Consider the following 12,394-nt stretch of genomic DNA (forward strand, 5'->3'; position numbering starts at 1 on the left):
AAATACAGACAAGTTAAATACCCTTTCAAAATCAAAGAGTTTCAAACCAATTGGCTAATATTTTGACACTTTCATAGAGAATACAAAAGAGTAATTATAAAGTCTTACAATAAAGTCATGGACTAAAGATAATTAACTAAACGAGACTTTTCCGCTTATAATTTTGGCCAAAGCAAAATCTGCGACCAGAAATATATGCACAGTCATCCCTATATGCACAAATAACGGCAGAATGACTACCATTATAACAAAATGCAAATTTAATTAATACAAAACCTATAATTCTGCACACGTACAGAATTCATATCTATAAAACATTAAACATAAATTATAATATCAGATTTCGAGAGATATAAATCAAGTCCAATAACAATCACTTGCATTTCCGTTTACCCTGTAAACTCGGGAACAATATAATAGTATGTTATTCTAATCTGATAACAGAGATATCATAATTTATGTAGAATTTTCCCACTCAAGGTTATATATCCAGTGGTAAAATTTACGTCTTCTCTCTTGACAGGGGGAGACCAACCATATACAATACACGTCGACTAAATAAGTCGATCCCTTCAAAAATATTTATACACAAAAATATATATAAAAGGAAAATTGTATATGTATAAGTTTTGAATCTGTATAATCTAAACAGAGTCAAACGTGTAATACAAACTGTACAAATATACGCATGTCACTGCGTAACCCAATATATACAAAATTGAGTTAAAAGTTAAAATATCTAATACAAACTACGTAAATCACACAAGCATAAAAAATATTATTAGACAACCTAGATATATATGCCTTGAATTGAGATGAACTTGATTAGTTATTAAGCTTATAACCAATCTACATACAAAAAAAAATATGTCAAAAACTTTAATTATAGTTAGAAACCGGAAACGCCCACTCAGGATCTAGCAGTAGCGAAAGTGGGATAATAAATAGATTTTGGAAAAATAAGTTAGTTTATCATAGAACTCCAAGCAGTGAAGACCTTAACTATTAGTGTAAGTGTATCAGTCAGAAAAGTAACTTTTGATTGTGGATATAAGCATCTATTAAATAAACTTAACTGTTTAACAATGTATTCTAAGATAATATTAATAATACTAAGTACGTACTACTATAGTACAACAGCAGACACAATGACAGACTTGATACCCACTCACTATCAAAGTGGAGAATATATAGGCTACACGGCTGTAGCAATTCAATCCATTCAAGTTGATATATCTGTAGGCAATACAGCGCCTGAAATAGCAATCTATGATGGCCTGAAGACTCAATTAGACATTAGCTACGATGGACGCACATTCACTTCAGCACAAACTAAACTTATAGGCAAGTTATATACCAAAAAGATTAAGGACTTGCTTACTGAAGTAATAAAACTTATCCGCAAAATCAAGGAAGCTATTGAAACAGTAACTCCTTTAATAAGTTCCAACCGCATTGAAGTGACTAATAACGTAAATAAACTTTCTTATAAGCTAGATCATGATAAGTTTGATTTTACACAGTTATTGCTTGCGGAGATAGTACCACAAATTGTAAGTGGTATAACTCTTCATGCCAAAGCAGCTAACTTTGTGCAAACAGCAGAATACTCTTATGTTGATAGCTTGAGCAACTTAGCCATCACGAACTTAGAAGAGCTTAAAGCAGACTTAAACTTCAGACTTACTCTAATTCAAGATCTTGCAAAGACAGACATCACAGACTCTATTAAAACTTTTGTAAGGCAAGAGCTTAACTTGGACTATACTCATAATCTTGGATTGGAAGTCCAAAGTCGTTTAAGTGGTGGTACCACATCATTCACCACTATCCTATCCATGGAATTAAGTTCTGAGCCAATAAAAATCTACAGATATGCACCAATTCCTTTTGATGAGTGCTATATCGATTCCATTTATTACTTGGATAAAACCAAAAGAGTATACAGACAATCTTACTATAACGCTTATCTACCGGTTGAAGCTGACCAGTGCCTTAAGGGACTACTTAGCGTTAATGAAACATTGATAACCAAGCACTGCCCTTTGGCAAAACAGACTTATCCCTACGCTCATGTGCAAGATGGAATTGTCTTTACTAGCTTGAGTGAGAATACTAATCGCAGTTTAGAGAATGCATCAATAACTATTACATCCACTCCTTTTATTATAACAGGAGGATCATATAATCTCACATTGGGAGACACGATCACACAGTTCGCATTAGGATATGACCGACAGACCACGGCACGAACTTTACCATTTGCGTCAGAATCACTGTGTCCACCAAAACCTAAAGAACCATTGACCATTAGAACTATCTTCGCTCATATAGAAGAAATAGCTATATACGTGTCGATAACAATTATCATGGTCATAATATTAGACAGGATCACTACATTCCTAGTCAGACTCTTGAAAAGAATATTAAGAGTATTTCAGAGGAGTTTGCGTATACGCGGTAGAACGCTTATCCCTCAACGACCAGATGCACATCATCATAACCTAACGGTAATCTACGGCAGGAGAGGTCACCCCGCCGCGACTACCGCTAGTTATCGACCTAGAAACTCAAACAGAATAGTTAGATAAATATACAAGTTAACATGATTCCTATGACTTAACTTCTAATGCATCCAGATGGAAAGACTTACGGACATTCCCAATGATATAAAAGACTTTGCCAAACGGAAAATATAATACTCTCGTAATTACCTATACAATATTGTACTTATATTCTTGTACGTTCTTATAAAAATCTCCACGTTATTATTATATGAGTTATCTAAAAGGATAATGATAGAAACGGTAAGAAAATAAACCACATATATAGTAACTATGATACCAAAAGAACATAGTAGGTAATGTTATTACTCATTTAATTGTTATAAAATAAGCGAACTTTAAAACTAGGCTAAACGCTTCATAAAGGTAACAATTTAATTTAATTATTATCACTACTAACGTGACAAACGAACAAGTAACGCTTATAGAGCAGCTACGTAAATAGAATTTTACACAACATATATTAAACCAGTAATTAACAAATATATATGTAACTTAAAATCTCTATATTTATTTTAACAAAAGTAGATAATCTTTAGAAAAAGGTATAAAATTTTGACAAATATTTCTCTTTGGTGAAAATTATAAAGTTAAGACAATTTCGAAAACAGAATATAAACTTTCATTTAACAAAATCTTTGGAAAACAAAATTGTGATACTAAGAAAGATTTCTGACAAGTTTTAACAAATTTAGTTAATATATTTCTTTTTTTGACTTAAGCTGTATACTGGCACATAAGAAAAAAAATTCCGAGATCATTAAAAACAATTGAGCAATAAATGCAAAAACTTATATATATATATAGGCACACAGCCTATCAACGACTCTACTTGAATCAGGAAAATTCTATTTGGTGGAAATAAAAATTTAGATTTAACTTTAATGACAGGCCTAAGAAAATTTTACCCCGAAACTTAAGTTCTACGGCTATTGTAGTAAGAATTAAAGGGATGTAAAGTTCTATAGTTTTGAAGAGGAATGATAAATACTCTAAACCTTAATAAGTTAAATAATCTTCCTTAATGAAATTACCCGATCAATGAAACTACTTTAATTGCTCAAATATTAAAATTTACAAACAGTCTTTACATATCTCTCTTACAAGTACTTGAATAAGCATATTTGAATAGCTTTGTCTAACGTCAGTCCTTCAGTCTACTTAGATATTGGTTACAAAAAAAAATATATGCTATTTACAGGTCCTCTATATATATCACAGCACAATTAAGATTCACGATTATGCACAGGGATGGATATAAATGAAAAGATCAGAGAAAAGGTACTGAGGCGCAAGTTCGATTAAATATCTATATACATAACCCTTAAAAGCTAACAAGAATGAATAAATTGTGATATAAGGCTGAAAATTAAAATTGTTAATATAATATTGAGAAAAGAAATTTAGTTCAACTATGACAAAAGTAATTGAGATTACACGAAGTTTTAAATTAGGGGAAAAGAAAATACAACCTTATACCATTATTTCCTTACATACTAAGTCCCTTACAAGCTAACATGTAATGATATAACAAAATAACATTGGTGTAAATTATTTGGTCTTGTACAGTATGAAAGTCATAACGTCTAATATTTTACTAAATAGTAATCACTATTTTGACTAGTTACATAGATTAAGAATTTTGTCACACGTGTCTGAGCAGTTTTTTTTGTCTAGTAAAATTTACAATGTCTATGACCAAGCTAACATTCGCCACTTCAGCGCGTACGCTTAGGGCCGGCAGAACCCCGTCGCCGAGGGACACCTTCAGCATCGGACTCCTCCCTGCTGTTATCCGACGAACGCGCAACTGAAGTCAGGCTAGCCGTCTCTGAGGCAGTCTCTGGCGGAAGAGATGGGGTGGGAGTCTCGACTGTAAGACACAACCGCTCTAAACCTCCAACCACTCTCTCTGGCAATGGGAACCGAATCTCACTACCCATGGAACCGAACTGGCTGGATGGTATATCGATCTCGAACACGTTCACCAGAGGAAGTGTATCTTCCGCTTCCTAAAATAGGGAAGTAAATATTAGTTAAAACAGAACATCTTAACAAATAATCAGGGAAAAATATAATAATGCTTACCCATATAGATAATTGAGCAGCCCTGATACTTTTAGAAAATTTTTATTAACTCCGCTAAAGTCATAATGCTAACCATTGGAACGGGAATAGCACCATGATTAAAATAACTTATTGTATATACGCATAGCTAAAGTCACCAAATTCTTTACCTCAAGTCACGTAGTTTTGGCGACTAATAATATTAAACGAATGTAGCAAACTTACCGCTGAAAGGTCCGCTGCAGATGGGGAATCAATGCGACTTAAGCACAGAGATGAACTATAGCTGGATCTTTCTGCAGACCCGCCAGTACTGGGTGGGCTAAACCTTAGCATGTTTGTATAGTGTTCCTCCAGATTGACTGAGTTGGTCGCCTAAAATATAATAGATCTTATTAGTTTAATCGCGACGCCAACAAAGAATCTAGGAAAATCAGGAAATGAGAATGCCTAAAATCCTGTAAAGCTATATGATTAGGTAGCAATTCAACCCATTTTATACTAGAATTAAAATCTTAGATCGGTTCAAAAATGCTTATGCAACCATACATTTTAAGATTAATATTCTACCAATAAAAGAATTTTAGTTGCAAATACCTCTAGATACGTGTACAAATATACAGCCTCTTTCTGAAAATTAATAGAAAAACTAAAGCATGGATACTTACATGTAAACGCTCTGTTTGATCAAAGATCAACGGACGGAAGCCAGGGCTTCCCGTCGATGTGTCCAATCCCGCAGGCACATTACTTCCAGTAACTCGATCCTCAGTGGCAGACAGACGGTGTACGGCAAACAGCCCAACTCTGGACCTTACTTCTGCTGGAGTCGATGGACTAGAAGAGGGAGCCTAAAACAACAAGAAAACATTAAAGTCTTGATCTAACATTTAAACCCCCAATGAGAAACGTGCGGCACGAGCAAACTCTTAACCTTCCCAGAGGGAAATAATATTAGGTTGCTAATTAAGATTTTAGTAAAGGTTAACTGGTATCTCAATTTAATTGCGGTAACCGAGCGGATTTCTCTGGCGACATAAAACGACGACAAACGGTGAGCGATATATATGGAAGAGCCGAAAGTCAACGTTGAGGAAGTGAGAATAGGACAGAACAACCCTGCAACAACATGATGCTTTATTAGACAAAACGGGTGGCTAGAAAAAAATTATACAAAACAGAAAAGAAATATACAACAGAAGAAAACTCACCTGTGTATCTGACAGAATATCATCAATCTCAGAGGACGCGGCTTCATACATGGTGTCCGACGGCTCCGCAGTTGGCGACATAGCCCCAGATCTAGTCCTGTTGGTCCTGTTACCGCAGTGAAGAAGCTCAATGGTCCTGACGCCTATGTTTCGGAGGCGCGTACATACATCTCTTATCCAGCGAGCCAGCGACCTGTCTGAGGTGTTGTCAATACGTGTTAGAGTCTCAAGCCCTACAGCACCGAAGAAGACCACTATGAGAGCACATGAAAACAAGCCTAAACCCAACAACATGTTAATTAAGCCATCCATGTTGAATGTGTCCAGACTCGTCTTCTGGTCTCTCCTCGACTCGGCAGACCCAGAATCACCTCCGGCAACATCGTCACCAATGTCACCGCAGGAGTTCTGCATCACCGAATTGAGGAGAGACCAGATGATTTGTATCGTTCTACTAAGCATCAGTGAGAGATGCTCGTTGCCAAACATCTCCCCTTGATCCCTTTCGGACTCTACAGTATCAAAAGTACTTGTACTCCCATAGTCATCGACATCAGCAAGGCTTGGCATCCCAGACTGGTCGCTGTACACTGAACTCGAGTCGTCTAAGGAGTTTTCAAGAAACGAGGAATTGGCAAGAGTGGCCGCAGCCGCTCTCATTGATTCCTCGAATCTTTCCTTAATATTCTGATGCGCGTCCAAACTGTCAGGTATATACATTATGAGCGAATGTAAATTTAAAATAGAGGACTAGAGATTCTGAAAGGCAATATAGTAAAGTTAATTTTATGAAAAAGACTGTACACACGAATTTTTTTTGTATTCTAAGCAACTATGGTTGAACCTCCTAACCATTAAAACTTTGATTTATCATCTAAAAGTAAAATTCTTTAAGTTAAAGAATATGTAATTAATCTTACATGATTCAACGCTTAAAAATAGCTATCGTTAAGCTATTCAAACATTAAAACTTTGTTTTATTAGATTCAATTAAGTTAAAGAATATGTAATTAATTTTACATGATTCAACGCTTAAAAATAGCTATCGCTGAGCTATCAAAAAAAAAAACATATTCATTATGATGTATCAAGCAATTAAAAAACTTATGTACTAGCTAAATCTGAATATCTTCAATGATGTTTTAAAAACACTTTAGATAAAGCTAGCTAAATATAATTTTTGTAAGCGACCATTTTAAAATAAATATGGTTGAGTTACTCGTAACGTAAATAACCTATCAATTAGCGTCATTATAATTGAATTAAGTAAAAAGAAAATCTTATTTTAAAACCTATAGTAAAATTGTTTTAGAAGATTTGAATCAGGACTCAATAAGTTTTGATTATAAAAAGGGGAACGCTGTAATCAAAAGTTAAAACGAATAGAATGATGGAACATATCTATGTCAATATACGTTTTGTTTACGATGAACGAATTTAACTTTTGCAGACGGAAAACGTAAACAAAACAAGGTACATCAATTTACCTGATGACTCAGATATGTCCTATCAAAACTACAAATATTATATAAAACAAAATTGTCATATATTGAAGATGTACCCATATTGCTTCTAACCCACTTTCGTTTAAAAATACAGTGATAAAGGCCTTATCGACGAAGAAAATAAGAATCTTGAGTCTTAAATAGCGGCTAACGAATGCAATAATGGGCATATCAACGATCTATAACATAAAAACATTCATATAAAACAAACGGGTTACTATATTTTATCACTTTTATATAAATTCTCTTGGAATTTAGCGGTAAAATTAAACACTCGAACGCAAGCTCCGCTCGCAAAGACAATTATTATATAAATGAGCATAATTACTGGGCCGCCAGCTTTTTATAACCTTGCTCAAATCCAACCCCTATCACTTTTGACCGCCCAAACATAAACAAAGGGTTGACAACTTATTGTTATGTAAAATTTAATTACGGACGTCGAACGATATATTTTGTAGATATTAAGTCTATAAGGTACACTTGACAACGACGTAATGTAAGATATTAGTCTTTAAAATGATTAAAATTTATTCATGTTAAAAATAACATAAATACAGCTAATGCCAACAATGGTATAAACCATATGTACATATACAAAATATACAAACAAAGGGTTACCAACTATTGTTAGTAAAATCTTATATTTTTACATACATACGAGTAATGTAACCAAAGAAAATAATACGATATGTAAATACTAATTGTACTTATACATTTTTATATAAAATATTGTTTATATTCAGGAAACAGTTATATTTAACAGAAATAGAGATAACTAACCAATCCATTATAGGTCTATCTGTAACGAAAGAATTTCTAGAATATCCCAGGGATAAAAGGATTAATAAAAGATTATTAAAACTTCTTTTGTTTAGATTACCATAGCCAGGATACCCCAAGGAACCGGTTGGAGCACGCGCACTAACTCTTTTTAGGATCTACCATGGACCAGCCTGGAGATAACCTAGATGATCATGGAGTATTGGAGCCCTACCACCACCCTACCTTGGACGGATTGCGGTTGTGTTCCTGTCAACACCTTGACACTATAGACGAGAACACCAACATTATCACCACACCAGAGTACGATGGATTCTCAGAGAACCTGTCCATCACCATCAGGAATTTCTTGTTAAATACAGCCCTGAATACCACAGAAGATAGTAGAGTGGAGACCGATAGTGACATTAGCTCCAGCAGCACACTATCCCTCTCTACAAATGACCTCAACCAACTCTACTATGACCTGGAAAATCACTCAATCACCTTGGACGAGAATGGAAACGAGGTAGCACAAGTGGACGCCCTTGGCTACATATCTACCTCACCACCACCCTCAACCTACACTTCGAACGAGAGCACTTCACCACCTAGTTCATCATCAGAAGAAGCTGAACTATCCAGAACAACCAACGCGAAAACATTTATTGATGTGACAATGTTAGATAAAACTAAACCCCTCAAGAAAAGAATGTATTCTATTTGGGAGGTTTATCATCTTGTATACCCAGCTATGAAAATACGCAAATCATACTTTCTTAATGGAAAGCGTATTTAACTTAGCTTGGAATACATTTATAGTTTATTATATATGCCTATATACTGGGACTACTAAACTTTTTCTTTTTCTCTTTTTTCTTTTTTAACAACTTACCCCCATTGGAGATGCGATCCTCAATTTTCAAATTCTTTGAACGTACATATGAGACTTTTACAGAAATGCTTCGCATCCACAACTATCTATCTATGCTTGATATAAAGTCAACACTTTATAGATCATATTATGAACCTTTGATTGACACGTGCCCTGCAATTAACTAGTAGCACTCAGGGGCAAGACACAATTACTTTAGCTAGGCCCAAGGCATTATTTGTATCAATTTATGTATTCATAGGCCTATCCTTACCTATATGACACCATATATGGGTAACGCTAGCCTATTCATGGTAATCTGTATGTGATTTGCTAATAGTATATGTTTATTGAAGATATTATGTTTATAGTTAATGTAATCATACAAACAACTAGTTCAAATATGTATGCCTACAACCATGCCTGATTTACGTCACATATTAACACACAGATATTTAATTGCACAGACAAACACTAAAATCCTGGTCCAGAGCTAATGTTATAGCATGTACCTCTTGAATTTATTCAGTTATTTACTAACTCTCCTACCATCAACTTCTCTTTCTGGCTTTAAAAGGTAATGACTTAGTTGTTTGGCATGCATTGTAGTTTAAATTTAGGCCCCTTAGTACTTAGCATGAATTGAGCTCAGGCCTTATGTTAGAACTCTAACACTTAGCACAATTCACTGCTTGGGACTTAGGGCATATTTCTGTCCTACTCTACTTATAATTTTAACACTTATCCTGTAAATATTTTCATACTTAACTTATGCACTTGTGATATAAATACACTTTATAAAACCATTTTCCTTCCTTGATACTTAATATACTTATACAATTCTGATCGAATATCAAAACCAACCATTTATTCTTAGGTTAAAGCAACATAATACTTCGCGTGGGTCTTTTGTTGAGCTTCCACCAGCTCAACCAAATTCGTATTATACTTGTGGGAATAGAGGGTTAAGCATTCTAAACAAACGAACCGACGATGAGAATGTCTATGTGTATTGCATTAAAATTAGGTTTTAGTAGTACTCATAGAAGAGCGGTCTCCATACCTAACTATGGACAAACGCCCCATTCGCACACACAATCACCTGATATAAGCAGTTACAGGATCTGTTGAATTTCCAGCATACACACCCTGAAAAGAATAATCATTATGTCATGAATGCAGGGATCTAAAGGGATAAGACAATAGACGATAAGTTGATATACATCCCAAATGATTACCCCTTTGGTAGATTGAAAATATTGGTTGAAAAGTTTAGACACTACTAGTTTTAAACCCAAAATTTTGACAAAAGTACCCAATCTTTTAGTCAACTTGGGTAACATTGTAATTTACAGTCAAATGTCCCCTCCCTCCATGGGTGAATCTTTGTTCTAAATAGCTATACAATCCTATTATATAAAGTAATAAGCGTTTTATGTCTGTCCCGAAGGATCTCGCTAACCGCTGAACCGATATTGTTCTCCTTTACAGTGAAGCTTCTTATAGGTCATGGGAAGTTTTTAAACTATTTTTAGGGAGGGTGTCTACAAACCCCTCCCCCCAAAAAAATATTTTTTTTTACTCTTTAGAAACTCAAATTTAAAATGGGAGGAGGTCGACTTTACCCCCTCCTACCTTAAGTGCCCCTAGAGGCTTCTAGGGGGCATTGCCACTATTCTTTTAAATGTAAGTATGAGTAACAATAATGGATGTAGAATATACGTGGATATTATGACAGGGATAAAAATTGTAATTAATTTAAAGTTTCCTTACATAGACATCACTTATTGGTCAGTTTGTTCATCCAGAAGGAGGGGAGGGGATAGGGTAAAAGGGGTGAATTGAAGGGATCGAAGTTTTAGCCAGCCATAAGTAGTAATCTGATAATCTGGTGTAAAATCAAAGCATCAATAAATCCATTGCATTGCAAGACTCTTCTTAAGAGTTACATATCTATAATACAAAGTAGCTTGATGTCTGTCTGTCCGTCCGTCCGTCTGAAGCTTAAGATCTCAGTAACCAATGAACCGATCGGATTCTACTCTTTAGGGAATATACCTACTGGCCCTGTGATGGTTTCAGGCTATTTTTTTTGGGGGTAAGAAACACGCAACCCCCCAAAAAAACAAAAAAATCCCCCCACCCCTTTGTTTTTCCTTTTTTTTTGCAGAACATTTCCTTGGTCCTTTTTTTTGCTGAAGATTTACCTGGTCCTTTTACGAATTTCGTCTAATTTTTTTTTATCACCTCTTGGGTCACAGACCCTAGAGGCTAGGGGCGAAGCCGCTAGTTTATAATAAAGTAACAGGATATCTGTCTGTATGTTTCTTTGTCTGTCTGCCTGTTTATAGTTTTGTAACTATTTTGGGGTAGGGTACGACCACCCTCCCAAGAGAAATCGCACCCAAAAAAAACCTCCCACCAATTTTTTTTTTTAAATTTCACTTTTTAAATCTAAAATATAAAAATTGGTAATCAAAATCCCCCTCCCTCCCCCTCATGTGCTCCCAGAGTCCTCTTGGGGCGTAGCAGCTAGTATATTATAAATCAAACAACATATATAATATCCTAATCTTTTTCCTTAGGAAAGTTCTCAGAATTCTGGTAAAGTGTAGGATTAACTACAGGGAGGGAGGAGACATTGGACTGTAAATTATAATAGTACCCAAACTTTTAACTACGTTATCTTATTCGTTTGGTACTTTCATTTAATTCTTATTGTTTGATCCAAACTTTTCAATCTATTATATTAATCCAGAAAGGGGTAATTTTACTTATCATTATTGGGATGTACATCAACTTATAGTCCATTGTCTTATCCCTTAATATTCCTGAAGAATTATTTTAACGACATCCTAGTTTACTTTATAATCTCGGTCTTAACCAAGCAAGAACGATACAAATTAAAAGTTCTAAGAAGCGCAGCTTTTTATGGGAGTGAACAGGGTGTTGTAAAAAATGTTTCACCGACTTGAAATTAAAGAGGTAGTATAAAAAAGTGGAATTTCATCGTATTTTCACAGTAGCTTGTGATATGTTATGTTAGGTTAGGTCAGATGATTGACCCGCAGGCTTAGACAATTTGTCCCGTACGGTTCGAGCCTCCCACAGGGGCTAGAAATCTACTGTGAAAATACGATGAAACGCCCCTTAAAAGGCGTTGCCACAAATGGGTATATACCCTAAATATTTAGATGGGTCTTGTTTGAAACTATGAGTATGGTTCAGCGGTTAGCGTTAGGATTACAGGTTTCTGAAAAGGTATAGAGTTGCTACGCTGGTAGCAACCAAGCTCATTATAATGTGAAAACTTGGTTTTACTTTTATAAAAAATTGGTAATAGGTGTCTATAAATAGTTCTAACAATAGTCTATAAGCGACTACGCCCCTAGAGGCCTTTAGGGGCACTAC

General features: G+C 35.0%; 1 long non-coding RNA gene across 1 annotated transcript in view; it reads right to left on the reverse strand.

The window, feature by feature from the left end:
- LOC145304188 (uncharacterized) overlaps positions 1-12,394 on the reverse strand; it is a 60,847-nt gene that overhangs the window by 16,527 nt on the left and 31,926 nt on the right. Inside the window, exon 5 of the long non-coding RNA XR_013874021.1 lies at positions 10,086-10,132. This is a non-coding gene — a long non-coding RNA (uncharacterized LOC145304188). The remainder of the gene's footprint in view (positions 1-10,085; positions 10,133-12,394) is intronic.

This window comes from Acartia tonsa, chromosome 13, assembly GCF_053477335.1.
Source record: "Acartia tonsa isolate MP-2025a chromosome 13, ASM5347733v1, whole genome shotgun sequence".
Lineage (NCBI taxonomy): Eukaryota > Metazoa > Arthropoda > Copepoda > Calanoida > Acartiidae > Acartia > Acartia tonsa.